This window comes from Adiantum capillus-veneris, chromosome 20 (genome assembly GCF_014529385.1).
Source record: "Adiantum capillus-veneris isolate H3 chromosome 20, ASM1452938v2, whole genome shotgun sequence".
Classification (NCBI taxonomy): Eukaryota; Viridiplantae; Streptophyta; class Polypodiopsida; order Polypodiales; family Pteridaceae; genus Adiantum; species Adiantum capillus-veneris.
Window position 1 is genome coordinate 97730510 of NC_140950.1, and position 26225 is coordinate 97756734.

The following is a 26225-nucleotide window of genomic DNA, read 5'->3' on the forward strand; positions in this document are numbered from 1 at the left end:
TTATGCTTGCATGGATAGAGATCAGTCATTTTTTGATTTAGAAGAGGACATTGCTTATTTCAAAGGTGAAGGTGATGTTATTGTATTTAGGGATATGAATACTCGCACAAAAACATTGCAACATGATACTCAACAATTTGCTATGCCATACATTTCAAGGGAGTTGGAGGAGGTTGTCTTGTATGATCATACTTCAATGGATGAGAAAGAACCGGATCACTATTGAAAATTACTTTTACACATGTGTAATAGCACGGGTATGGTCATTGCCAATGGTGTATCTTTGTGGTGTGGAACCAATGGATTTACATGTAGGAGACATAATGGGGATAGTGTGATTGACTATATGCTACTCTCCGAAGCCATCATGTATCGCATAAAGAGTTTTATATTTGGCTAATGGATCCCGGAATCCGACCATCACACCTTATGTATTGACCTTTCATGTAGAGAAGAAACTAAGCATGATAATCTTAGCCAAAAGAAAGAGAAATTATCAGTATGTATGGATTTCAAACGGGCACCAATGTACATTGAAATGGTTGAGCAAAAATTATGGATGACAAAGCTTCAACATGATGCACTATTGGAAACTAAATGGGAAGCTTTCAAGAAAGCTATTTGTTCTTGTGCCAAAGAATGCTTTGCCATAAAGCATATCCATGGTATCAACAAAGATAAATCACGCAAAAGGTGGTTTAAAAAAGAATGTCAAGATGCCCGAAAGTCCTTGATAAAGCTTGATGCAACTCTGGACAAAGACAACTATCAAAGTCATTTGCATACATACAAGGCATTGATTCCAAAGAAGAGAAGAAGATGGGAGTAAAGCAACAACGTTTTCAAGTCCAAGAAAAGGCACATGCATGTGGAAGATTTTGGAGAAACTTGAGAGGCAAGCGGGTTGAGAATTTTGGTAACTTGAGTCTTGTGGATATGTACACTCATTGTAGGCAATTATATGAGCAAGAAAATGCTGAAAAAATACCATTTTATGGTTCACTCCCATGTATGCCCTCTTTTGTTTTTATACTATGCGGTGGGCTTGAATGGCCACTCACAAAGCGGGAGATCTTCAAGGTTCAAGTCAGAGATGATCAAATGGATGGGAGATTTTACCCATGAGTGGATATGTGATATGTTCAACCTTGCACTTCAACATGGTATACCTCATGATTGAAGTACTAATTGGGTTAAGCCTTTTCATAAGGATGGGATGTAAAGAATGTAAACAACTACCGGACTATAATGATTGGGTCTCTTATGGAAAAGTTATTTGGGTGCACAATGGAGATGAAATTGAGTGATTGGGCTGAAGAGAATGACAAGCGTGCAAAGGGACAAGTGAGTTTTCGCCAATGTCATAGCACCATTGATCATCTTGTCACTCTTCGTGTTCTCATGGAGGAAAGTCGATTGAAAGGCAAGCGATTGTATTGTTGTTTTGTGGACTTTAAGAAAGCCTTTGATATGATTCCATGTAACAATTTGTGGAGAAGGATGGAAGAACTCTAAGTGCCAAGTGAGTTTATGCTTGCGGTTTCTCAAACCTATGAGAAGGTGATTTGTCAATTGCACATGGGAAGAGAAATTTCAAAAAAATTCGTAAGCACTATTGGAGTTAAACAAGGATGTCCGTTGTCATCAACTCTCCTTGGTCTATGCATTGATCAATTGGAAAAAATGGTACTTGACTTTATGCAAGAAGAAGGCATTGAAGAGGTCACTATTTGCAATGCAGTAATCGTACTTTTGTTGTATGCGGATGATGTAGTGCTTCTAGCACACACTTTAGAAGAGGCACAAAAGCTTATGGTTGTCCTTGAGAACTTTTGCTTGCATAGTGGGCTGATTGTGAATGAGTCCAAAACAAAGGTTATGCTTGTGAAAACCAACCATAAGGAGAAGCCATGCATTGTGTACAACAATGAGACACTTGAAGTTGTTGAGTGCTTTAAGTACCTTGGCCTTGAGGTTCCGTCCAATCACAAGTGGCATGAATGTGCTATGCGTCGTTTGGAAGCGGGAAAGAAAGCATATTATGCATTTGAGAACATGTAGAATGCAAGAAACATCAAGTGTTGGGTTCTCAAGAAGTATCTTTTTGATGCATTGGTGACACCGGTTCTTCTTTATGGAGTTGAAGTGTGGGATGGGAGCATCTCAAAGTCTACTTGGAAAGAGTTTGAGAATGTTCAAAAGTGTTTTCTTACAAAATTTCTTGAAGTTAAGACACAAACACCATATATGCTCCTACTTCTTGAGTTGGGATCTCTTCCAATTGAGGTTATGGGCATGGAAAGGGTTGTGTCAAAACCCCTCACATCAACTTCCTACAATTGCATGGGAAGCAAGAAAAAAAGTTCAAAAGACGCATAAAAGCAAGATCTTGAGCACGGGATGGGATGGATGCAAGACATAAAGAATTGGTTTGAGAGATGGGATGCATTACACTTGCTACATGATGCTTCAATTGACTCCCAAGTGAATGAAGCTTTTCTACAATGCCAATGTATTAGGGCTTGGGAGAAATCCGGTGGGTCACGCTTCATACATTACACCACCCATATTGCCCCCAACTACAAAACCATGTTCTTCGCTGAAAGAGGAAACCGTACTCACACTTACATGCTTGAGCCTATCCCCTTGTTGGCGATACGCACTATCGCAGCCATTCAGCTTAGCTCCCATTTCCTTCGATGCGAGATAGGGTGTTGGGGCAATGGAGAAGAGTCAAATTGACTGTGCACATTATGCTCACTGTAAGTTCGAGAGTCTGAGTACCACACACTACTAGTTTGGTCACATCCGAACTTGCTTCTCTCACATTTTCAACCATAACTTAGACTTACACACTTTCCTCTCCCAGCCACAGTGTGGGCTCTCCATTGCGACTCTCATCACCACAATTTTGGAGCATCGAGAGTCACTCACTAGCCATAAACATACTACATCACATGTAACTTTGGTCCCATAGGTCATATTTGACCTCCGAGGATGATAATAAAATCTCTGTGTGTGTGTGTGTGTGTGTGCGTGTGCACGCGTGCAAGCTGTTGCTCCTCACATGATGGATCGCAAAGCAGTCATGTAGGTTGTTCTAGCAATCATCCCACGGTACCTTCATCTGCAATTTAGCTACTCAAGCTCATCACCAAAGACGGCTTCTTGATGCGACTTTCGACAAACAATGTTGTGGATAGTAGCATCTTGAACGAGCACGTCCTCTAGATCATGTTGGTGCCATGGGCACTTGCTTCAATTTGCAAACGTACACGCTACAAGACATCAAGTGAAGACCTAAGACCATCCTAGTATATGAAGCCAACCTCTACCATACATTGGTAGAATCACTTCGTTTTTCATGCATAGGCCGATGATGAGAGATGGATGGAGATGTTTAGAATGCCTTACACACTCTTCACATACTTGGTTGCTCTTGTGGGAGATGGCATGAGGCAACACTTAATCCCTCCATAACCATGTCACATTTTCGGAAGGGTATGGTTAGTAGAGAAGACGGTAGCAATGGCCATTGTGTTGTTCGCATCTAGCAATAGCCAACACCACATTGCCAACACATTTGGATGTGGCTGACCCAAAGTGTCTAGATTTTTATACCAGTTTGTTTGTGCATTGATCAGGAATGGTTCTACCAAAATTAGCTAGAGGGTGAGATGCAAAAGATTAAAGAAGATATTGGGTAAAAAATTGTTATAGTAGGTGGATGTGCGGGCTCTTGTAGGTCAAGCACTGGAAGTGCTACAAAAACCAAGGGGAATATGAATTTATATAATGCTTATAGCATAACTGTGAAGCGCTACATGTCGGCTCCCTTGTTGTGGGATTGAGAACATGTGGTGGAGCTTAGATCACATGGAAGCATTGGATGTCCCCAATGGGATGCAACTCTCAAATCCCCTTTCACAAGTGTCCTTCCTCCCACCTTTGGTCATTGTTCGCGAACCTAGATCTGATACGCGTTTGTGAAACTTTGCTATTTTCTCATAAGTATGTCACTATGTGACAGGGTTGAGGCACGTGCAAAAGCAGCGAAACTTAATTACCGGTGGTTAACCCATGCTCGTATGAAGAGCCTCCCCGTCGATGTTACATAGATGCCCTCATCCTCCTCATAGACATTGGAGAGAAATAGTTGACTAGTTTAAAACTTAGTTAAAGTTTTTTGAAGTACATAATATCTTTAGTTTTTGTTAGTGGTTTCTTTCCATAATAAAAATCACCAATCACCTTGGGGGGGGGGGGGGGGGGGGGGGGGGGGGGGGGGGGGTTTGATAATTATGTGACTATCATGTGAATGTTGCAAAAGGGGTTATTAAATTTAATTTTTTCTCACATTTTCACATACAAAAGGGTACCGTAAAACAGAATTGGAATTTTTTTTACAGATTGAATAGGAAATGGATTGCCCCAAAAAAATTACACTGGTTGTGACATCGTAGACTTTCCTCATTGTACTTGTGAGGATTTCCAAAAAAGAGACAACCAGTGTCTGACGTATGTGTCTTGCAAACACATGTACTTTTTTGTGTATTTTTGTGTCCTTTGGTTGGACTCTACAACTTATGAGTTTGTGCATCAGGCTGCACGAACGAAAGTGGAGACATTCTAGAGATTGGGTGGGGCCAGAATTTCAGGATAGCATCCATTTTACGAGCTAAGGTTTACGATCCTCTATGGATTTTTTATTTTTTTGGATTCCTAATGAGGGGCCATCCCAAGAAGGGTGCCTAGAGTTTTGATAGCTTATGTTACTTAACCAAGTACAAATTTACATTGTAAAAGTGATCACCTTCATGCGTTGGAGTTTTCAATCCTCTATGAACTCACCATGTTTGAAAACCTACGCTTGACAGCTCATTATTAAGAAGAAAACCTGTGGACCAACACCCACATTAGTCTCCATGTAGTAGTATGTGTGGATCCAGAAAGATATCAACTTTACTCTCCATGTGGTGATGGTGTGTATGTGTGTGTGTGTGTGTGTGTGTGTGTGTGTGTGTGTGTGTGTGAGAGAGAGAGAGAGAGAGAGAGAGAGAGAGAGAGAGAGAGAGGTAGGGCAATGCAGCTATTTTCCATACAGATAATGTGTGTGTGTGTGTGTGTGTGTGTGTGTGGACTCACGTATAGGAGACTGGAGCGAGGAGGACACGGAGAGAGAGAGAGAGAGAGAGAGAGAGAGAGAGAGAGAGAGGCAATGTAAGAAAAAACCTGGTCCAATGTATTTAACCGGTTGAAATTGTAAAATCACAATTAGATTTTGAACTTGCCTTTAACAAAACTTGAAAATTTACACAGGTTTTAGTATAATTATCGAAAAAAGCTTAAACCAGGAGAATTTCAAGTTTACCCTTATTTGCACCGATTATGGAAAATGTATTTTTCTAGCCCTGGTGCCATTACACACCATTATGAGCACCAAATCGCTAGCTTTGTGTCCATGTAGAGAGAGAGAGAGAGAGAGAGAGAGAGAGAGAGAGAGAGAGAGAGAGAGAGAGAGAGAGAGAGAGCATTGATGTGAGCGCCAAAGCTCAAATAAGGGCCGAGTCACATCCAATGTAGGCAAGGATAAGGAAGAAAACCCAACCTGATCCTCGACCCTTTGGTCGCCCACCAACAAGACAACACGCATGAGAGAGAGAGAGAGAGAGAGAGAGAGAGAGAGAGAGAGAGAGAGAGAGAGAGAGAGAGAGAGAGAGAGAGAGAGAGAGGGGGGGGGGGGGGGGGGGGGGGTAGTGCCATCGCCGCAAAAGGAGTGAAGGGGGCACATGTGAACAAATGCAGCCTCCACTATTTTTTTGACGGTCACTATCTTTCGATCCCAGTGGCTGTGTGTACTATGCATTCTACATTACTCTTAGTTACATCTCACAACCTATTCAAGAAAAGGCCCGATTCTTTTCAAGGCAACGGCTCATTGCCACTTGCGTTTTCAAAATCCCAATACAATGCTAATGGGTTCAACCTCCCTCCCAATAGCATTATCGAAAGGAAGGCCACCATCAACTCCAGATTTTAAGTCAGCTCTACCTCGTCATGTGAACTTGTCCATAAGACACCCCAATGAAGTTGTGGCAACCCACCTCACCACTTCGTTAGTGAACCCATTTCCTCATAGGAGGCAAGTAGATCTTGGTACTCAAGATCTAGATTTTTGTGCATCCGATGTCGATCTTCGTTCAAAGACATTATTCGTTCGATCTTCATGGACTACAGGTGGGAGTGGCTATTATGTCTCGGAGTGGCTATTATGTATGGGAGGCAAGTAGATCTTGGTACTCAAGATCTAGATTTCTGTGCATCCGATGTCGATCTTCGTTCAAAGACATTATTCGTTCGATCTTCATGGACTACACGTGGGAGTGGCTATTATGTCTGGGATTACAACACGAAGATTCTTTGAGGGAAAAAAAAGTGTGAGAGGTTCTTTGGGTTCTTAGTTTTGCTTGGGTCCTTGATGGTTCTTGGTGTCCTTGGGATACTTGGGTACTTGGGGTTCTTCCTTTGAGTTCGCGAAGCCGAAGCATACACAGAGCTTTGATACCAATGTCAGGTGCAGTGGAAGTATTTTAGCTCGAATCTAGTACTTTGCACACAAACACAAGGTTACTTTACTTAACTTGAAAGAAGTGAATTGGATTGAGCTAAATGAAAGAGAGAGATGCAGAGAGAGAGAGAGAGAGAGAGAGAGAGAGAGAGAGAGAGAGAGAGACGACACCGCATGTCATGTCCCGACCACCCTCAAGGGCCCCCTTGCTTTGTTTCCAGAGAAAGTACTTGATTCATCTCTTGCACCAAAAATGTTTATACAGTGATGCTAAATGTTGAGATGCTAATGGGTGCTTGATGTGACTAATGTTGAGTATTGTTGAGCTGCTAATGGGTACCGTGAGATTAAGGACTGAATATTGCGGCTACTTGGTGCTTGGTATTGTGGTTACTTGGTACTTGGTATTGTGGGTACTTTGGTACTTGGTACTGTAGGTACTGTTGGGTATTGAAGGTACTTGGGTGCTAAGGATACGAAGGTCCTAAAGATCCCTATGCTGAGCTAGGCAGGAGTCAAGCCAAAATCCAAGGGGTGCTAGATGATTTGAGATTGTGTCAATGACAACAACGACGATGACGAGGGGTACTTGTACTGCGGTGCTGCTAAGTTACTAATGGGTACTTCTAGAGATGCTTGGTACAACGACGACGATGATGACAAGGCTATGAATTGATTTGCTATCGCCAAGGACGATGATGGGCTGAAAATTAAAATTCTAGTGATGTTAATTGTTAAAAATTGGAAACGTTGAGGTGTTGTTGCGATAGATGCGAGGGGCTGATGTCGTGGGTAAGACGAGGCTAATGGCAAAATGCTAAGCACAAAAACGTTAGTAGGCTGATGTGATGACGGCTGAAAACGCTAATGTGTTGCTGGAAATAATGTTGGTTGATGGTTGCCCAAGCACTGGTACTTTTGAGAGGCTCTTCTACTCTCCTCTGCCTTCTACTAGTGCCAGAGGGGCTTCATTTATAGGTCTTTTGGCCATTTACCCTACCTAATTTTAGTAAATGTCATGTCAAAGTCACTTATTAATAAATGACTTAAGTGATTGTTCATATGTCTATATGCTTAAGTGACTTAACTGTACAAGTGAGGGTATGCAACTATGACCGACCTGAACGTGCACATCCCTGCTAGAGGCTCACAAGGGTGCCAAGTTAGGTCCTAAGCTAAGATTGCCGCTAGACTGTAGCAGAAGCTTGTCCATGTGGCGCAAGTGCAGTGCGCACATGACATGAACTTAATCTTCTTCTCAAGTTTTTAAATAGACTTTGTCTTTCTCTTGTGGTGTCATTGCCCCCTGCAAGATCTTGAAATGGTCGATGATGCACTAGTCATTGAGGATGATGAAGACAACAAGAAGTAATGACATTGATGGAGCAAAAGACGTCATGTGCACACTCACACACCTAGACAATTCAAGACAACACAAGGAATTTACTTAATTCCATCCCACACACACGATCACTCAAGAGCTCCATGAAAATTCTACCCACAAGCTCAATTCAAACTCCAAACACCTCGACCTACAAGCCCTTGCCTACCCGTAGACACTACAAGGTGAGTCGAGTTGATTAACGCTTGAAATCACACTTGATAGTGACCCAAATATACATGAAAAACCATCAAAAACCCAAAAACTACAGCCACAAAAGGCCTCTATCAAACCATTGCAAAACCTTCACCTAACTCCACTTTGTTGGACTCTTTGGAGTAGCCCCAACCCTAATGGCACCGATACAGGGTCACATAGTCTTGCAGAAAGCCGCACCTTCTTCCCTCAATTCCTTGCACACACACACACACACACATCCATGGAAATCTCATAGCTTCCATAGACTCTCCCAAGTGCAAAATTGAAGAACAAAAAGCTCTCATTCACTCCTCACACACTCGAAAACAGGATGCGAACGCGACGGGACTGGATTAGACCACCTATAGGAACCCTGCTTCTTCCCACACACACAGAGGTGAAAGTACCAAGATAGAACTCCAAAAGATTTCATTTAGCCTGAACACTCACGACACTGTGAGTGATGTGGAGATTTAAAGCCTTTTCACACCATTTTTGGGAAAAAAATTACCTTTTTAGCCCCAATTTTGGCCAATTTTGACCTCGGATGACCTCGGACGAGCTTTTTTCCCAGGAAAAATACCAAAGACTCCAAAATCCACCAAATCTTTTAGGCTTGTTCCTTGATACCCAAACATCATTTTCACATGCTCACATACCATTTTTTACCATTCTCGGGTGGTGCACGCATCACCGCAAATCAGGCACCGCAAATAGACAGTTATCGCATGTGTCAAACTTCCCGGGCGGGACAAGGGTGCCCACAACTCCTACTTACATTATTTACATTCTAAAAAGCTCAAACACATTCCCTAGAGCCAAAAAAAGCCACCTGAACCATACCTAAGATGCTGACACCCTATCCAAGCACGTACGTATGCCTGATTGTCGGCTCGCAAGCATAAATATTTACAATGTGCACACGTTGCACCACATTTGAAACTCAAAACCACTTTCCGAATCTCCAAAATGCATGTATTTACATCCTTTTGTACATATGACCATACATATATGCACTACTTTGTACATACCAAAAGTGGTTTATCAACGTCTTTGCCTTCGATGACGTTTTCCACGAGTTTAAGGTGACTGTCTACCACTTGCGATCCATCAAAGTATGCACTAGATGATTTGGAAGAAAAAGAAAAACCCCGATGCTCATTTCTCTTTGTTGACTTCTAAATTGAGCATCCTCTTTTTCTTGATCCACTTTGCTTTGTGAGACTCTTCTCCTTTGCTTCATTGAGATTTGAAGAGCTCTTCTCCTTAGCTTCGTTTGACTTCTCACCCTTTTCAACTTTAAGAAGTTACTCTAGAATGGAGTCGTTCTCCTCTTGAAGACTATGAAGAGCTTCTAAAATCACAACATTTGTTGCTTCCATTTGTAAACAAAGATATCCTCAAGCAAACGTGCACACAAGAAAGTGTATGTAAGCACTAAATGAGTAGGGGTGAGGATCAAGCCAAATCTTTGATACCACTGTGTAAGTCTTGTACTACTATAGAATGCTTATTTCTTTGTATTCACTTCGTAAAACTTGGAATATATATATATATATATATATATATATTAAACAACAAAGAGAGGGTAGAGAGAGAGAGAGAGTGAGGATTGAAGATGGAAAAACCCTGAAGGAAAATGTATTTTTACTCTATTACACTCATGTGTCCCTCGGGTAGTTTTGATGTGAACCATTTCCATATACACGGGTACTTTTTACTCTAGAGCTGGCTAGAGTTTTTTTCCCCGTGTAACCACATATACACACTATACGCATGTGTGGTGGTACGTTGTACTTACGGAGACTCGTATCTTTCTCTTATACACACACTTGAACTCTTCATAACAAAGTGAGGGAGCTTCAAGCTATCAAGCTTCTTGCTGTGTGTGTGTGTGTGTGTATCTACGGGTGTGTGTGTGTGCGCATCTATAGCTTCCCTCACCCCCTTATTCACCGTATCAGAGCAGGCTCTTTAGCTCCCACAAGCATTCTCCTTCCTCCATACCTCATATTAGGTTTTGCAGGAGGTGCAGCCTCGGGACAGCTAGTCACCGTTTTGCTCGCCACGGGTGCTCCAGGTGTCCATTTTGCTCAACCTAGGACTCAAAATGAAGCTAAGAATGAGTACCACGCAACGATATCATGAATCAACATTTTTGGATACATTAAGGCTTTGCTGTAACAGAATTTACAGGTCTGCAGATTTTGTCGGGAGTGCATTTCTTGCCAATTTATTGTCCGTAGGTGCTGTGGCAAGCAACAATGACTTGTTTGGCATGCTTCAAGCTAAGGATAAGCCTGATGGGACCAATTATCCGATGTGGTCTTACATGATGAAACATGTGCTTGTTGCAAAGAAACTATGGAACATTGTGGTGGATGTAGACACTGAGACTTGACAGTTCTACTTCTACAGTTACAGATGCAAGTAGATCTTCAACACCTACACAGGATCAGCTTAGATAGGATGGAAAGGATGCCCAAGCACATGCTTTTATTGCTCTTCCGTGAAGCATCATATTGTTCCGCACATTCGGTCTTGCCTTCATCCAAGCAAGCTTGGGATGTACTTGCTTCTTTATATGCCCGACGCAATGAAGCCCATGTGGCTTACTTGAGGAAGCAACTTGAGGAAATGCAAATGGCTGAAGGTGAGTCCGTTGATGTGTATGTTACAAAGATTAAGGATTTGAAAGAGCAATTGGCAAACATAGATGAGATTATCTCGGAAAATTCTCTCATCTCCACTTTGCTTAAAGGGTTGTCAGATTCTTTTCAAAGCTTCGCTACTACTCTTCGTTTGGTTGCAAAAGAAAATCCCAACATGTATACTTTCGATGAGGTTGTGTCACTTCTCTTACAAGAAGAGCAATCTAGAATGAATATAAGTGGTTTGATTGAGGGAACTCAAGCACTTGTTATCTCTCAAAGAGGTAAAAGCAAGCCCGGACCAGATTTGGGCACATCAAAACCAAAGCCCCAAACTTCCTCTTCCACTAATTCTTCTAGTGATGGTGATTCACAAAAAAAGAAGAGATGCAAGTATTGTCGAAAGTCGGGACATACCATTGAGGAATGTAGAAAGCTTGCAAAGCGTAATGATAAGAAGAAGCAATCGGGCATGTCTATCATTGAGAGCACGAGTAATGCAAAGGATGATGAAGATAATCTTGCTCAAGATGTTTGGGCTTGTGTTATTACATGCACATATGATTCTTCATTACATTCTACATGTATGACAATGCGTGAGGCTGATCTTGATTGGTACTTTGAGAGTGGTGCTTCCAAGCACATAACATCATGTAAGAAGTTTTTGTGTCTTTGCAAGATGTACCAAAGGGGGGGCAGCCTTTTACCCTTTCATTGGAGTTGGGAACATAAAACTTACGGCTGCAAATGGGGGTGTTGTGACTCTCAAGAATTCCTTGTATGTGCCAGGCATAAAGAAGAACTTGCTTTCGGTTCCTACCATTGCCTCTTCGAGTCTTCATGTACATTTTGTGGAAGCCAAATTTATGGTTCATAACTTCAGCAATGGTGATGTTATTGTTATGTCTGGGACGTCATGCAATGGCTTGTATCGCATGGATACTTATGAGAGACATGCATCAAATGCCTTGCTTGTTCGTACTCCTTCGAAGGATGGTTCTGTTCATGCTACAAAAAAATTACAGCTTGTACACAGTGATGTATGTGATCCTGTGAAGACTCCATCTTTTGGAAAGTATGTATACTTTGTTACCTTCATAACTGATGCTACTTGCCATACTTGGGTGTATCCATTGAAAGCAAAGAATGAAGTTTTTGCATGCTTTAAAAGCTTTGTGACTATGGCTGAAAATTTCAGTGGCAACAAACTTATTACTCTTCACACAGATCGTGGTGGGGAATATATGTCTCATGAGTTTAATGTTTTTCTTCGTGACAAAGGTATTATGCATCAATGTACTGTGCCATATACACCTCAGCAAAATGGTGTTGCCGAGCGTAAGCCTCATACTCTCTTGGAAATGGCACGTTGTATGGTTAAAGGAAAGCATCTTCCTGATAAGTTTTGGATGGAAGCGCTCATGTGTGCAAACTATGTTTTGAATAGATGTCCCACTAAAGCTTTGAGAGTTGTTACACCTTATGAGGCTTGGAATGGTAGAAAGCCAATGGTGAGACATATGCGTGTGTTTGGTTGTTTGGCATATGCTCTTGTGCCTTCAAGATTGTTGTAAGTCGTGATGTGGTACTTGCTGAAAATTCAGCTCATCCCTTGCTTGAATGTAAAACGCAATCAACTATTGGGTCACAAGATATCTTTGATACACTTATGCCTTTGTTTCAAAGTGGTACATTGAATAATGACCATGTAGAGTAGCCAAATGAGGTTCAAAGAGCTGAAAATTTGCATCCAAACATAGCTGAAAATCAGCATGCAGTTCATCCCATTGATAATGTACAAGTTGATCATGAATTACATGAGGGACACACTTCTATCAGGGATGCACAAGCAATGCCAAGATGACTGAAGCAAACTTTACAAGATAGTAAGTTGAGTGCTCCTTTGCGTGATAGAACAAGATCATCTACTCGCCATGTATCGAGTGATTTTGTGGATATAGCTCTCATTGCAACAACATGTAATAAAGAACCACTATCTTTTGAAGATGCATCTGAAAATGAGGAGTGGATGGCTGCTATGCAATCCGAATTGGATTCGATTTCTGAGAATGGTACTTGGGAGTTATGTGACTTACCTAAAGGTAAGCATGCAATCGGTACTAAGTGGGTTTACAAAGTTAAACGAAAGTCTAATGGTAGTATTGAACGCTACAAAGCGAGACTTGTTGCAAAAGGTTATGCGCAACAATATGGTATTGACTATGAGGAGACTTTTGCGCCTACTTCACGCATGACTACCATTCGTACTATGGTTGCATTGGTTACTCATCTTGGTTGGAAACTGCATCAATCAGATGTGATAACTGTATTTTTGAATGGTGACTTACATGAAGAGGTTTATGTCAAACAACCTCTTGGTTTTGCCATTAAAGGTCAGGAGCATAAAGTATGTCGCTTGCGAAAGGCTTTGTATGTACTTAAGCAAGCATCACGTGCATGGTATGAGAAGATGCATCGGCACTTGATTGTTCTTGGTTTCCAATGTAGTCCGATTGAGAACACACTTTATGTACGCAAAGATGGCAATGACTTGATTATGCTTGTTCTTTATGTTGATGATATGCATTTGACTAGGTCATGTGAGCTGAAAATTGAGGAACTAAAGGTTGATTTGCAACAAGCTTTCGAGATCAAAAATCTTGGTCATTTGAGCTATTATCTTGGTATCCAGTTTGTTTCCGTTGAGGGGGGTATTATCATGCATCAAGAAAAATACATTGAGAAGCTGCTTCATCGTTTTCGTTTTGAGGATTGCAAGTCCATTTCAACTCCTGTTGAGACAAAATTCAGGTTCTCAATTGAGGATTGTGATGATGCATTTGACACTTCTTTCTACCAACAAGCTGTGGGGTGCTTAATTTATGTATGCAACACTCTGCCAGACATACAATATGTTGTTTCCCAGTTGAGCAGGTTTATGCATAGCCCAAGCACTAAGCATTGGCAAGCTGTGAAGCGTGTCTTTAGATACCTCAAAGGCACTATGAACTTTGGTCTCTTCTATGGTAAAGATAATCAGCCATGCTTGCATGCATTTATAGATTGTTGTCAGTTAACAATGGAAGGTGTTGAGATGCATATGGAGGATGGTGTGATGACTATGATAGATGGGTTGAATTAGTATAATTCTAATTTTAACTCTCCGCTTTTTCATGAAATTCTTCTCGTGAGGATTTTGGAAGGCATGGACAGTGAGGAGGTTGAAGAGATAGTTGATCATAGATTGATAACCCTACTCTACCAAGTTAATTGGTTGTCAAAGTTTGCCCATGTTAGGGAAATCTTCAATGTCCTTTCTAGCTGAAGAGCTTTCTTAAAGCGTTTAGTAATGAGACCACAGACCTTCATGAGGTTTACATTGACCTCACAAAGGAGCACAAGGTTGGAAATGCATTCTTGCTATTTTTCTCTTATTCTAGTAGATGAGAGAGAGTCTAAGCCCTTGCAAATAACATCAGGTGTATGTGTGGTCGTACGTTGTACTTACGGAGACTCGTATCTTTCTCTTATACACACACTTGAACTCTTCATAACAAAGTGAGGGAGCTTCAAGCTATCAAACTTCTTGCTGTGTGTGTGTGTGTATCTACGGGTGTGTGTGTGCGCGTCTATAGCTTCCCTCACCCCCTTCTTCACCCAACATACTCAACCCAAGCTCCTTACCAATTGAGCTCAGTTCCCAAGAGTAAGTTTAGATAGACTCAAACTCGGAGACCATGCAAGATATACATGAGTATACATGCATAAAAAGAAACTACAAACATAAGTAGGGCCTTCCAATTTGTACAAAATCAGCCCATCCTTTCCATATAGGAGTATTTCATCTTCGTGGTTGTGACCATATGGAGAGAGAGAGAGAGAGAGAGAGAGAGAGAGAGAGAGAGAGAGAGAGAGAGAGAGAGAGAGAGAGAATAAGAAGAAGAGAATTTTAATGTCATAGGAAACTATCCACAGACACACACACACACACACACACACAGAGCTTGCAACTTCAAGAGAGTTGCTGAAAACTTGAATTCACGGGGTTGTTGCTATAAAAACTTCAATATAGAGAAAGAGAAAACGGGCTCCTTGAGGTAGGGAGAATGGTAAAGGTAAAGGTATAGGTAGAGGGAAATGAGAATAAGAGCTTAGAGGCTCCTTGAGCTGAGAAATTTTAGGAAAGGAACTGATCATGCTCCAGTGAGAGGAAAGAATTGTATTCATAGGTGAAATGGCCTCAAAAATAAAAGAAGAAAGAGGAGCCATGTGATGAGTGTCTATCCACATGTCAAAAAAGGTGGACAAATGTCCAAACTTTTGAAAAGCTTCACAACAAGTGTTCTTTCAATGTTCAAAAAGAGAAGACGAATGTCCTAACTCTTGGAAGCTTTGCAATAATTATCCTTTCGCTTGTGCTTCTAGAATCCTCCTAGCCTCCTAGAATTTTCTAGAATCTTCTAGAAGCTTCCTTCTTTGAAAAACTGCAAACAAAAAAATATATCAATATATGTATCAAATGAAATCTCTTTTTGTATAGATCACGATTCTTGCTTCAAAACATAAATCCAAGATGCTTGTGGAAACATATAAGCATTCAAAGAATTCAACCCACATACAATCTTTGATGATCATGACATCTTATTGATTGTAATTGTCGTTTTTGGCAAATCTACACCGCACTCCAAGGCATCCATCCTTTCTATGTGCAAGTATGACCCCAATATATATGAGTTACATGTCACAAGTGTTCTTTCAAATTATTGGGAGTGTGCATTATCAAGGTTCTAACCCACTGTGTGGATCCACCCCAACCTATGAATACTCACGGGTGGCATCCTAAATGCATTGTTTTACATATCTTGAATTCAATGAGAAAAATAATTTTGAGACTAGAAATTATAAAGAACACTTAGTAAAGAATACAAGTTCTATTTCAATTAAGTTGCAACAAGAACTAAAAGAAGCCATTGATAACGCAAAGTTGCATTCATTAACGCAAGGAAAAAAAATATGCTTGTGAAAGTGTGAATCCTTGATTCTCCTATTCTCTCAATTTAGCAACATTTGACAAAACTTTGGAGTCGACATTTGAATCCTATGACGATGATGTAATTTTCTTGGACTCATAGGCATTTTAGGCCTTATGAAGACGGATATAGACATTTTGTTCATTTCCAGAGAATAGTTATACAAGCTATTCTTGAGTCAAGATTCTAGAGAGGCTATCACAATGGGATGACATGGCATAAGTGTCTGTACTAGTATGAAGAGCATTGGACCCATAAGGAATCTGACCTTGTTTTAGGGCTTAACTACTCCCCTGTTCATACTCACGAGCACGACACAGACAACATACTTATCATCCGATGACACGACTAACCCGTAGGTGCACGTAGGCAATCTCGTTAGCTTGTCAGGCTGAGACCAATCTACACATACGCACTTTTATGATGCATCAATCACTAACCGTGGTAGAATGCAACCCACCCTATCCCTTAACTCTCACAACACAGTTTACACGTCCAATGAACTCAGAATTGCATCAAACTTACTAGGCACCATCCTCTCACTAGGACATACTTACCTATAAGTCTAATCTCACTAGATTTGAACCCTAGCTATCTCGAATGCTGTCGCGATAGACCAACAGGTCATAATCCAAAAGTGGGTGAAACTTAAGTTTACTAGTATCTATGTGTAGCTAATCTCTTTCTCATTCCATGAAGCACTTGATTATTGAAAACAGACACCGTTTGTGCTGCTTACAAGCAAAACAAGCTCGAGGAAGAATCGATCGCGATCAACTTGAAACGGCGAATGCGTGGCGTGGGCGCGTAGCTGTCGGAGAGACTATCGCGGTGGTGTGGGCGCATCGTGAATCCGGTGAGGGAGAAGCGCGTAGCAAAGAGGATAAGACACACTCTCTCTCTCTCTCTCTCTCTCTCTCTCTCTCAGACTCGTACGACACAGGATTAATTCAAATGTTATTCAAAAAATGGTTCTAAGGTGACTTTTATACTTTAGTCACCTTAGCTCAAAAAATGTACATGGGGTTCTCTTGCTCATGATTACAAAAGTGGGAATAAATCTGAGTCCTGACTAACTGACTAATATTTACATAATCCAGACGAATGGATCAAACTGATAAGATGTCTTTGACATAAAAAATGGAATTTGATATGCTTTACAAATGGGCTCATTACAACAGTTGGACCAATGGGGCTCCAACACTCCCCCTCTCCTAGTTCATGTCTACCACGACATGATCCTCTTTGTCTTTATTGTCGTTGTCGCCTTTCTTGAGTGATTTGCTGTAGAAACGCATCATAGCACATAGAGTCACTTGCCATTAATGGGCCAAATTTTTTTGACTTATACATGAAGAAGCCCGTTTAAAATGCTTCTTCAAATGTCTGGAGATGGTAGCTTGGCAGAAACATCAGCCGTTTGAAATAAGCATACAATACTGGCTCTGTCGGTGGCCCACTTAGATCGTATGACAATTCTGAGATGCTTCTTTCAGTATTCATATACTCTGATGTCCAGCTTTCTGAGAAGGTTGTGAGACAGGCCAAAAATGTGCGAGCTATTTTACATAGCATCTTGCAGGATAGGTCAGGAGAGCCTCCGAATTCTGCTATGGCGCCCTGCAGGGTTTTCACCATGTAAGAACCGGATATTCTCTCTCCCTCTGCTGGCCCTGGAATTACTGGATAATTCAGCCATGTCGGATTTCTGCTCTGTAGTGCTTTATGTTGGCTGTAGGTGTATGTTCGGGGAGTTGGGCAAAACGTTCTGTCATTCCTCAGCTCAGGCGGTGCGTTGACTAAGTGGATCAAGTTATGAGGATGGTCCAATAGCCATTGACGCCTCCACTTTGGCTGGCTGTCCACTATTCTGTTTTGCCGTTCCCTATCTTGTACTTCTCCTTCAAATACTGGCACTTGTTCTTCTTTTTCGAGCTGCCGTTGATGTGTTAGAGTCTCATACTTCAGTAGAGCATAAGGTAACATAGGCGCATTCCATTCTTGCCGTAGCTTTGCTGCTGTTCTGCCCGATTTGGAAAGCTCTTGTAGTAACTCCTTTTCGAGTTGCATAGCCTTGTACCATATCATTTTTGTTTGCTTTTCCATCTGCTCGGCTAGTCTCTGCTCTTCCATCTTCGTGACTGAATCTTCTTCTGTCTCTTGGTCTTTGGAGCCGGTTTGATCAGTCTGCGTATGTGCTCCTGTTCATCTCAATCTTTGTCATACTCATCTTGACCCCCATAAACTACGGCGAGTCCAGCCAAATTCGTTGTTACTGGCTCCATGTGCACTCGTCCCTGTCCTTGGTGCTGCCCTGCACTTTGTAGACTTGCGATTTGTGCGGTCATTGTTCTACTATTGATTTGTAGAGCTTGAAATTCCATGTCTTTTTTAGCGGCCGACTCCTCTAGCTGTTTTATCCTGATGTGCAGGTTTTCATTTTCTTCCCTGAGTGATTTGGAAACAATGCTTTCCATTTCACTGTCATGAGCTGGTCCTTGTTGTTGTTCACTTTGCAAATCTGAAATTTGTCTTTGTAGTTCACCTTCTGCTCTAAGCGCACTTTCAGCAATCATTAAACGCTGTTTTCTTTCTAACTCCAGCTCCCTCTTTAGTGCAGCCACTTCTTCTTCTGGATGGACTACTGGTGTTGTTGGTAGCGACGTTTTTTGCTTTTTAGCGCGTTCGATTTCTCTTGCTTGAATATCTGTTATTGCTCTTAAATCTTTGACTTCAATTTGTAAGTCATTGATGACGACTTGCAAACTTGTGATGGCCTCTAGCGCATCTTGCTTTTCCTTTTCCAACTGTTGGATGTGTCCGTCTCTTTCACTGACATCTTCAAGGAACACGTTTATTGTATCTTCACATATGGCATTGAAGTCTTCGGATTCCTGTAAATTGTCCTTGAGAAGATTTACTGTGCCTTTGAGCCCCAATATTTCAGTATCTCTGATGCTGATCAGCTTTAGAGTGTCTTCCCTTTGCTCTTGCAGTCTCTGAACTTCCTCATCAGTTTTTTGTAGCTTCATTTTGTTGGACCGGTTCTGATCAGCTAACCATTGACTGTGCAGTCTTGTTCGGTTTAGTATTGTCGCCATTGACTGCAAATGTTCATCTATAGTAGCGTCCAGCTCAATTTCTTGAGAGGAGGAAGCTTTATCTTTAGACTGATCCACCACCTTTTGCTTGCCTTTATCACTTTGTGATATGGTTCCAGTGTTTTGGCGTCTATCTGTTCCTTCTTCTTCTTCCTGTTCACTGGGCGGTGTGTGAACTCTGTCATCTCGATGTGAGCTTTCTGAATGCGAAGTAGATTCAGCAGGTGGGCTAGATTGCCTCTCACTTGTATCTGGCCTTGGAGATGGCGGCGGTGTCTCTTGATCACGTGAAGTCGGCCTCAGCTGATGTCTCAAAGTTTGGAGATCCTCCTCTTCTAGTAGCAGTTCTGGCTCATCCCTCGCATTTCTTTCTTGGATGTATTTCTCGAACCAGTCCAGCTCAAAAGCTGGGTTTGTTTCTATTCTTCGTTCTCAGTGTGAAAGTGCTACTAGACGGTTTCCAAATGGCGCCTACATCGCCTCGTAGAGATATTTCTAGAGCAAACCCTTCTAGCATCCTTTCCATCTTTGCTATCTTCTGCAACCTGGTGTTGTTTTCCATTTCCGCTTTTCGCTTCTTTAGTCGGGCATCTTCCTCTTCAGTTCTTTTTTCTTCAGCCATCTTTTCTTGTGTACTTCTTGTCACTCTTTCCAGCTTGCGTCCTCCAATGGTATTAATAGATGCCGGTACTTTCCTTTGTGATCCGTCTTCGCTATTTTCCCTTAATACCAGCCAGTCGTTCTGATGAGGGGCAGCTGGCAACTAATCTGCCGCGCCTATGGCATGGTATATTACTCTGGTTAGGACTTCTCCTCCTGCAATGTAATTGGGTCTGTCCTGCCTTAGCTTTGTCATTTCTTCAAATAGATATGACGCGTGATCTATGTAGAACTCACGGGTCATTCCCATAGCCCATGTCAATGTGGTTGAGATGCTCCCGTGCGGTGTAGTGTATCTTGGCGGCCTTTCGCTGTAGCTCAACAAACACTGACTGTAGATCTGTGTCAGCTCTCTTACTTCTGGGTTTGCTATGAGTTCGAAAGAAGGTAGTTTGGACTTTTGCAAGTAAACTGTGAGATTTTTCCTTCTTTCTCTCATGTTTGCTCCTTGATCTGACAGTTTCAATGCCTCTTTGATGATCTCTTTGGTGATTTGGATCTCCATCACTTCATTATCCATGCCTGCCACTCTGCAAGTTCCATCTTCTTGGATAGTCTCTATTAGATGATGTACCCTCTTGAAATCTATCCCTACTGGTGGTAGTGACACAAAGTTCCACAAGCCGACTTTTTTGAGCCATGACCTTTGCGGTGATCTTTTCAAGTAATTCTTTGCCTCCTTGGGAATCATCACCGTATCCACTAAGTTTCTTTTGTCATCCACATATGAACCTTGATATATCTGAAAGGCCGCTGCTTGTTGCACATCTGCAGGTATCCATGTGGCTACTGGCTTTAAAGAATTGGGTAGAAGTGCATAGGGTGCTGCACCTTCCCTTGCCAGGTTCTTGCCTTTTCTTTTTCCCTGAGAAGCCTCCATAGATCCTATCATCACAATTATCAGTTAATGCACAAACATAGTACTACTCTCCTAAATTGATTACCACTTAATCATGCATCTAGATGAGCCTTCTTAATCCCAAGATTAGTTAAGATAAAATGTTAGCAGATAGACAAGTTCTTCCATTGTGCGACTTTGGCGGCTTTAAATTGATGTTGTTGGTGAAGGAGAACAAGTCCAAATGCCTTGAAACTTTGTGTGGTGTATTCGATCTCTCATGGCATGTAAGGTCACTCCATAAGCCAAAGCTCAAAATATGTCCCTTTGCTACTTTTTCTTAGTCTATCGCGATAGACTGGCATTTTTTTGATCTGGGTCCTTTTTTGCAGTTGTGACTCCACTTGGTTTCCCATACCTTGCACATGGTCTGATCCCCTTTTCACCTCAAATGAATGTCAAGTGACCCCTTTTTGGATCAACTCCCAATTTTCCAGATTCCCTTCAGAGAGATGTTGGTCTATCTCCTTCATTTTGTGTTGTTTTGGGCTCAAATTTAGTGGGTGGTCATCTTGCATCATGTTGAAGACAGCTGCTAATTCAGATTTTTGATAAGATGGTCCAATATCCCTCTGCTTGGTCTATCGCGATAGACTAGGACTTAGTGCCAGTTTGTCATTTTCTGGCTTTGTGACCATCTGTCTGCCTTCTCCCTGTTGATGCAAGGTTTCTTGACCCCTTACATGTAAATTTTACCTGTCTGCCCTTGAGAATTTCTGTTCTGACTCTGAGTTGTCTGCATGTCTTTCTCAGCTTGCTATATGAGTCCATCTTGGCACCAAATTTGGTGTACTGCCTTCATTTGCTTCCCCAAGTCTAGCTTATAAAAATTTGAAAAGTCTTTCCCCCCAAAAGTTGTTGCAGCAAGTCTATCGCGATAGACTGAGCTTTTTGGCCAAAATAGATTTTTCTGGCACTTTGACTTTATATTGGTGGTTAACATTCCTTGTTAGCACCCCTCATGAAGCCAAAGTCAAAGTTTCCCTTATCTAAGTGCAAGTTCAAGTCTATCGCGATAGACTGGGCACTTTGTCATTTTTACCAGTTTTTTGATGTTAGTTGACATTCATGGTGTTAATAGGCTAGACACACACATCAAGTTTTAATCAATTTAGCAGAATGTACTCCCTGTTTGCAACACTTAGCTGGTCTTGAAGTCGAAGTAGACCACTTAGGTGATAGTCGCGATTCCTTTTGGTCTTTGTATGATTCCGGCTGTCTTCTACTTCCTTTTGACCTTCCATCCAAGCAGTCGGTTGTTGTTTTGGTGTTTGAAACACCAAGAACGACCATTTGGACGTCTTTCTGGCTTGTTGCCGGCATTTGCCCTAGTGGAAGAACTTTTTTTTTTCCTGAGTGGACACACTCCATCTCGTAGTCGACCTCCTTTGGATGTTCCTTGTTGAATTTTGTGTAATTTTGTCACTTGGTCGGCCCGTTAGAGTATCGTGACGCTTTGTGCGATTTTTGTCAGATAGGGACTTTAGGCTCCGTTTTGACGAACTTTTTCATAATCTAACCCTTCAGTCGGTTTGTCGAGGTCATTGGCTTGCTGTCTATGAATTTTGGCTCATTTTAGATCACCGTGGTTTTGTCGCCCATTTGTAGGTCCTGCTAAATTAGGGTTTTCTGAGCGGCTTCCTTCACGCTTACCGAGGTCATAGGCTCGATCCCTAAGCTATTAGCATTGTGCCTTTCACTTTTGGTCCCATTTGGTGGCCTCTAGGTCTCCCTAACAACCATTCTACCGTATGTGTGCACAGGTTGTGATTGTGATGCCGGCTAGCTTTTGCGACTAACTGAAGTAAACAACACTTGGAGTCAGTGTTGACGAGCATACCTCTCATATCTGATGTCGATCTGGCGACCATGCGCGATGGATGAGCTCCTGGAATTCTCAACTGCTGTTTTTTCTATAATTTTTGCTAGAAAATGGCTAAAATAAAACAAATAAATCCCAAAATAACCCGAAAATAGCAATTCTAACCTAGAAAAATACCAATGAGAAGCAAAACACTTTGTAGCTCACTTTTCTCTCGTCTATGTACAATCTCGCTCACTATCGTCAACCTTGGCCTATTTTTTGCTGTTTTTAGACAGTTTTTGGCCAGATTTGACTCTCTTTATAGTCTATACACATCCCTAGGGGCTCATGAATGATGATTTGGTCCCCGATTCTGATTAATTACGAGGGCATATTCTTTTTCCAAAAATCACACAATAAAACGCAAAAAATGGTTGAAAAATTGCTCGCAAACATTGCCCTCTAATATATGACATGATGAGTCCGCATTTGGAATGCCTCCCCCCCTCCTAGTCGGAGTCCTCCCGGACGACAGGGTTTCAAGGGTATGTATTGTGCATGGGTTTGAACTCGTGCTAATGCAGGCCTTGTAATATAGCCCTATATGCATGTACGGTCAATGCATGTAGAAAGAATGTATGCAGTGCAAGAGGAAGGTATAAGCGATTCGCTTATTGGCATTTGTCGTCGAGGTTTCCTGTGGTATCTTGAATTGGCTGGCACATTTTCTTTGCAAGTAGTAGTTGTAACTCCGCCGCCCGTTGTTTGATTGTTTTCCACTGGTTTTGAATTGGCGTATGTGGTTCCTTTGAAATCGCTATTGTCGTATATGGTGGAACATTCTCTCTTGCTGCCTTGATGATTTGTGTCTGATTCATCCTTGTAGTTTTCGTTGTTGATTCTGTTTGTTTTCTCGTGCTGTTTGTATGATGTTGCTTGACCTTGACGGTTGTAGATAGCTGCACGATTGTCATCTTTGCCCGCCCTTCTTTTGTTGTTGGCTCGTTTTGAATTGGCACTTTTGGCCTCCATACCAATATAGTCCGTTGCGTATTTGACAGATTGAATATGTTTCTTTGAAGATTTGTTGGCTTTCGGTGTTGTGTATGTTCTTCAAACTCCTCTTTTATAGGAATTAGGCTGTCGCGCCTTATCCACACTTTGTATTGCCGCTTTTGATGTAATTGTGCCTCGGTCAGCTCTGTACGTCGTACCCAAACTTGCCTGGTTCCCTACATGGTTGCTGATTTTTGATAAGATGTTGCTGGACTTGTAAACTTTGTTTGTTGTTGGACAGATTTTTGCGGTTGTATTGACTTTTGTTTCCTCCTTGATATGAATTGGTTATATGATAAGAAGGCTTCTGAAAAGTTTTCCTTTCTGAACAGTGCCTCATTCGTATCCAAATCAATGAATACCCTGTTAGCTTTCATCCATGACACTGCTAAGATACATGGAGTTGCTGACCTACTTGGTGGTAGTACATAGAATTTTGTAGTGTACAGGTGTGCCTGCACTGTGATTGGTATTATAATAGACCACATCGTGGTCACCTCATCACCCGACGCTACTTTCAACCTGTGTGTCTCTGGAATCGTCTTCATTGGTCCAAGTTTCTGAAAGAGCTCAAAGCTGATGACATTCATTTTTGCTCCAGTGTCAAGCAATGCATAGATTTCAACTTGTTTTGTGCCTGCATAAGCTTTTATGTAAGGACTACACCATGTATCTTCCAAGTCGTTGATGATGCTATCGTCTTGAGCCCTAAGGTCTGTCATGGTCTTTTCTAATTCGTCGCTTTGTATATCCGCTTCAATTGTTTGGATGTTGAAAGAGGATATTCGTCATTCATCATTGGGGTGACCATGTTTATTGTCCTGAGAAACTGCTTTCGTTTAGCAATCCGTTCCTTTGCTTCTTGTTGTGCCTGGTCTTGAATTCGTTGTTGTTCCTGTCTATATGTTTTTCCATAATGCAGTTGAAACAACATTTCCGGTGTTAAACGGAGATGATATTTTTTTAAACGACACCCACTAATCCAGTTCGGCATTTCTTTTCCATCTAGTGTCGACAGTTTTACTGCTCCGCTGGACGATATTTCTTGGATCAAATAAGGTCCCATGTCCCTTTTCTTTATCTTTTTGGCATGCTGTTTAAGGGTGTATACTAAGACATAGTCGCCCATTTTAAAGTCCTTGTTCTTGACATGTTTGTCAAAAAACTATTTCTGTTGTCTTTTTTTTTGCATAGATGGCCGCTACAGCGTTGAGTCGTAACTCATCTAATTTTTCAAGGTCCTCTAACCGCTTTAGTTCATGCCCCGTCCAGTCCAAATGTTTTGCTACCCTTAGTGTGGGGATCAAAAAGTCAATAGGCAATATTGCATTTAACCCATATACCATATTAAATGGTGTAGCATTGAGTGTTGTTTTATATGCAACTCGATAAGCCCACAATGCCGAATAGAGCATCTGATCCCAATTTGTTCTTGTTTCACTAACCACTTTCGTGAGAACCGTGCACAATACTTTGTTGGTCGCTTCCGCTTGGCCATTGGCTTGTGGATGATAGGGTGCATATTTGCGATGAATTACCATAAACTCATTTAAGAGATGTTGGATAACTTCATTTACAAAGTGTGTCCCTCTATCACTTACCAGCTCGATTGGAAGGCCATAACGTGTAAACACATATTCATATAAGAATTGTGCCGTGGTTCTAGCGTCTGCTTTCGTTGTAGCTTTTGCTTCCACCCATTTGGTCATGTAGTCCATGGCCACTATGATATATTGTGCTTGTGAACGATACGCTGGTGGAGTGATAGGACCAACAAAGTCCAATCCCCATTTAGCGAATGCTCCAGCACTCATCATTGGTCTTAAAGGCATTTCGTCTCTTTTAACTGGTACCTTAGTGCGTTGACATTCATCACACCTTTTCACGAATTCTGCTGCGTCTTGAATCATGGTCGGCCACCAAATCCCTGCAACCATAATGATTTTTACGGTTCTCTCTGCTGAAAAATGATTACCTGCTATGCCTGCATGAGCCTCTTCCAATAATGGAAAGAAGTCATTTTCATGAGGAACTAACCTCAGCTGGTCATCAGATCCTCTTTTATACAATTGGTCACTAATGATGGTATACCTATTCACTTCGATTTGTAAAGCCTTTTGTCTGGCTTTAGACCAATCTCCTGGAAGCTCCTTATTAGTCAAATAATCCACAATAGCATGACTCCATGAGGGTGCTACTGTCACTTGGTATAATGTGGCATAATCCACAATGGTATTGGATGTGCAAAAGTCACATTTCTTGATGTAATTGGCTACATCGCCTGCCATTCCTAGCCAATACACTCCAAGTCTTCTTAATTGTGCATACATCATTTGATTTTCTCTATGGAATCCCCCTATTTGTGTGTGGGCCTCCCCTAGATACGCTTTGTACTCCTCTGGGCCTATACACAATCTTAGAATCCCATCGTTTCCATGATGGTACGTTCTTCCCGCAAGCATTGTGTAATTTTGTGCTTGTCTAATGTCTTCCACCGTGTGTTTGTCGTCAAGATTCATTCCATTAGTCAGCAACGGAATAATTTTCTCTGACCATTTCGGTACCATCTCTATATTAAACAGGTATGCGTCTGGGAGATCATCATCTACTCTAGTAGCTTTTTCGCCATGTAGTAATCGAGAAAGGTGGTCTGCTCTTTGATGAGTTTTTCCTTTCTTAACCACTACTGTAAAATCAAACTCCAGCAACACAATGAACTATCTTACAATTCGTCCCGTGTTGCAAGGTTTGTTTACTAAGTATAAGAGTGCCTGATGATCCACAAAGAATGTGAATTTGTTCGTGAGTAAGTAATGCCGAAATTTCTTTACGGCATATATCATACCCAATCCTTCTCTTTCAGTGGTAGTATAATTCT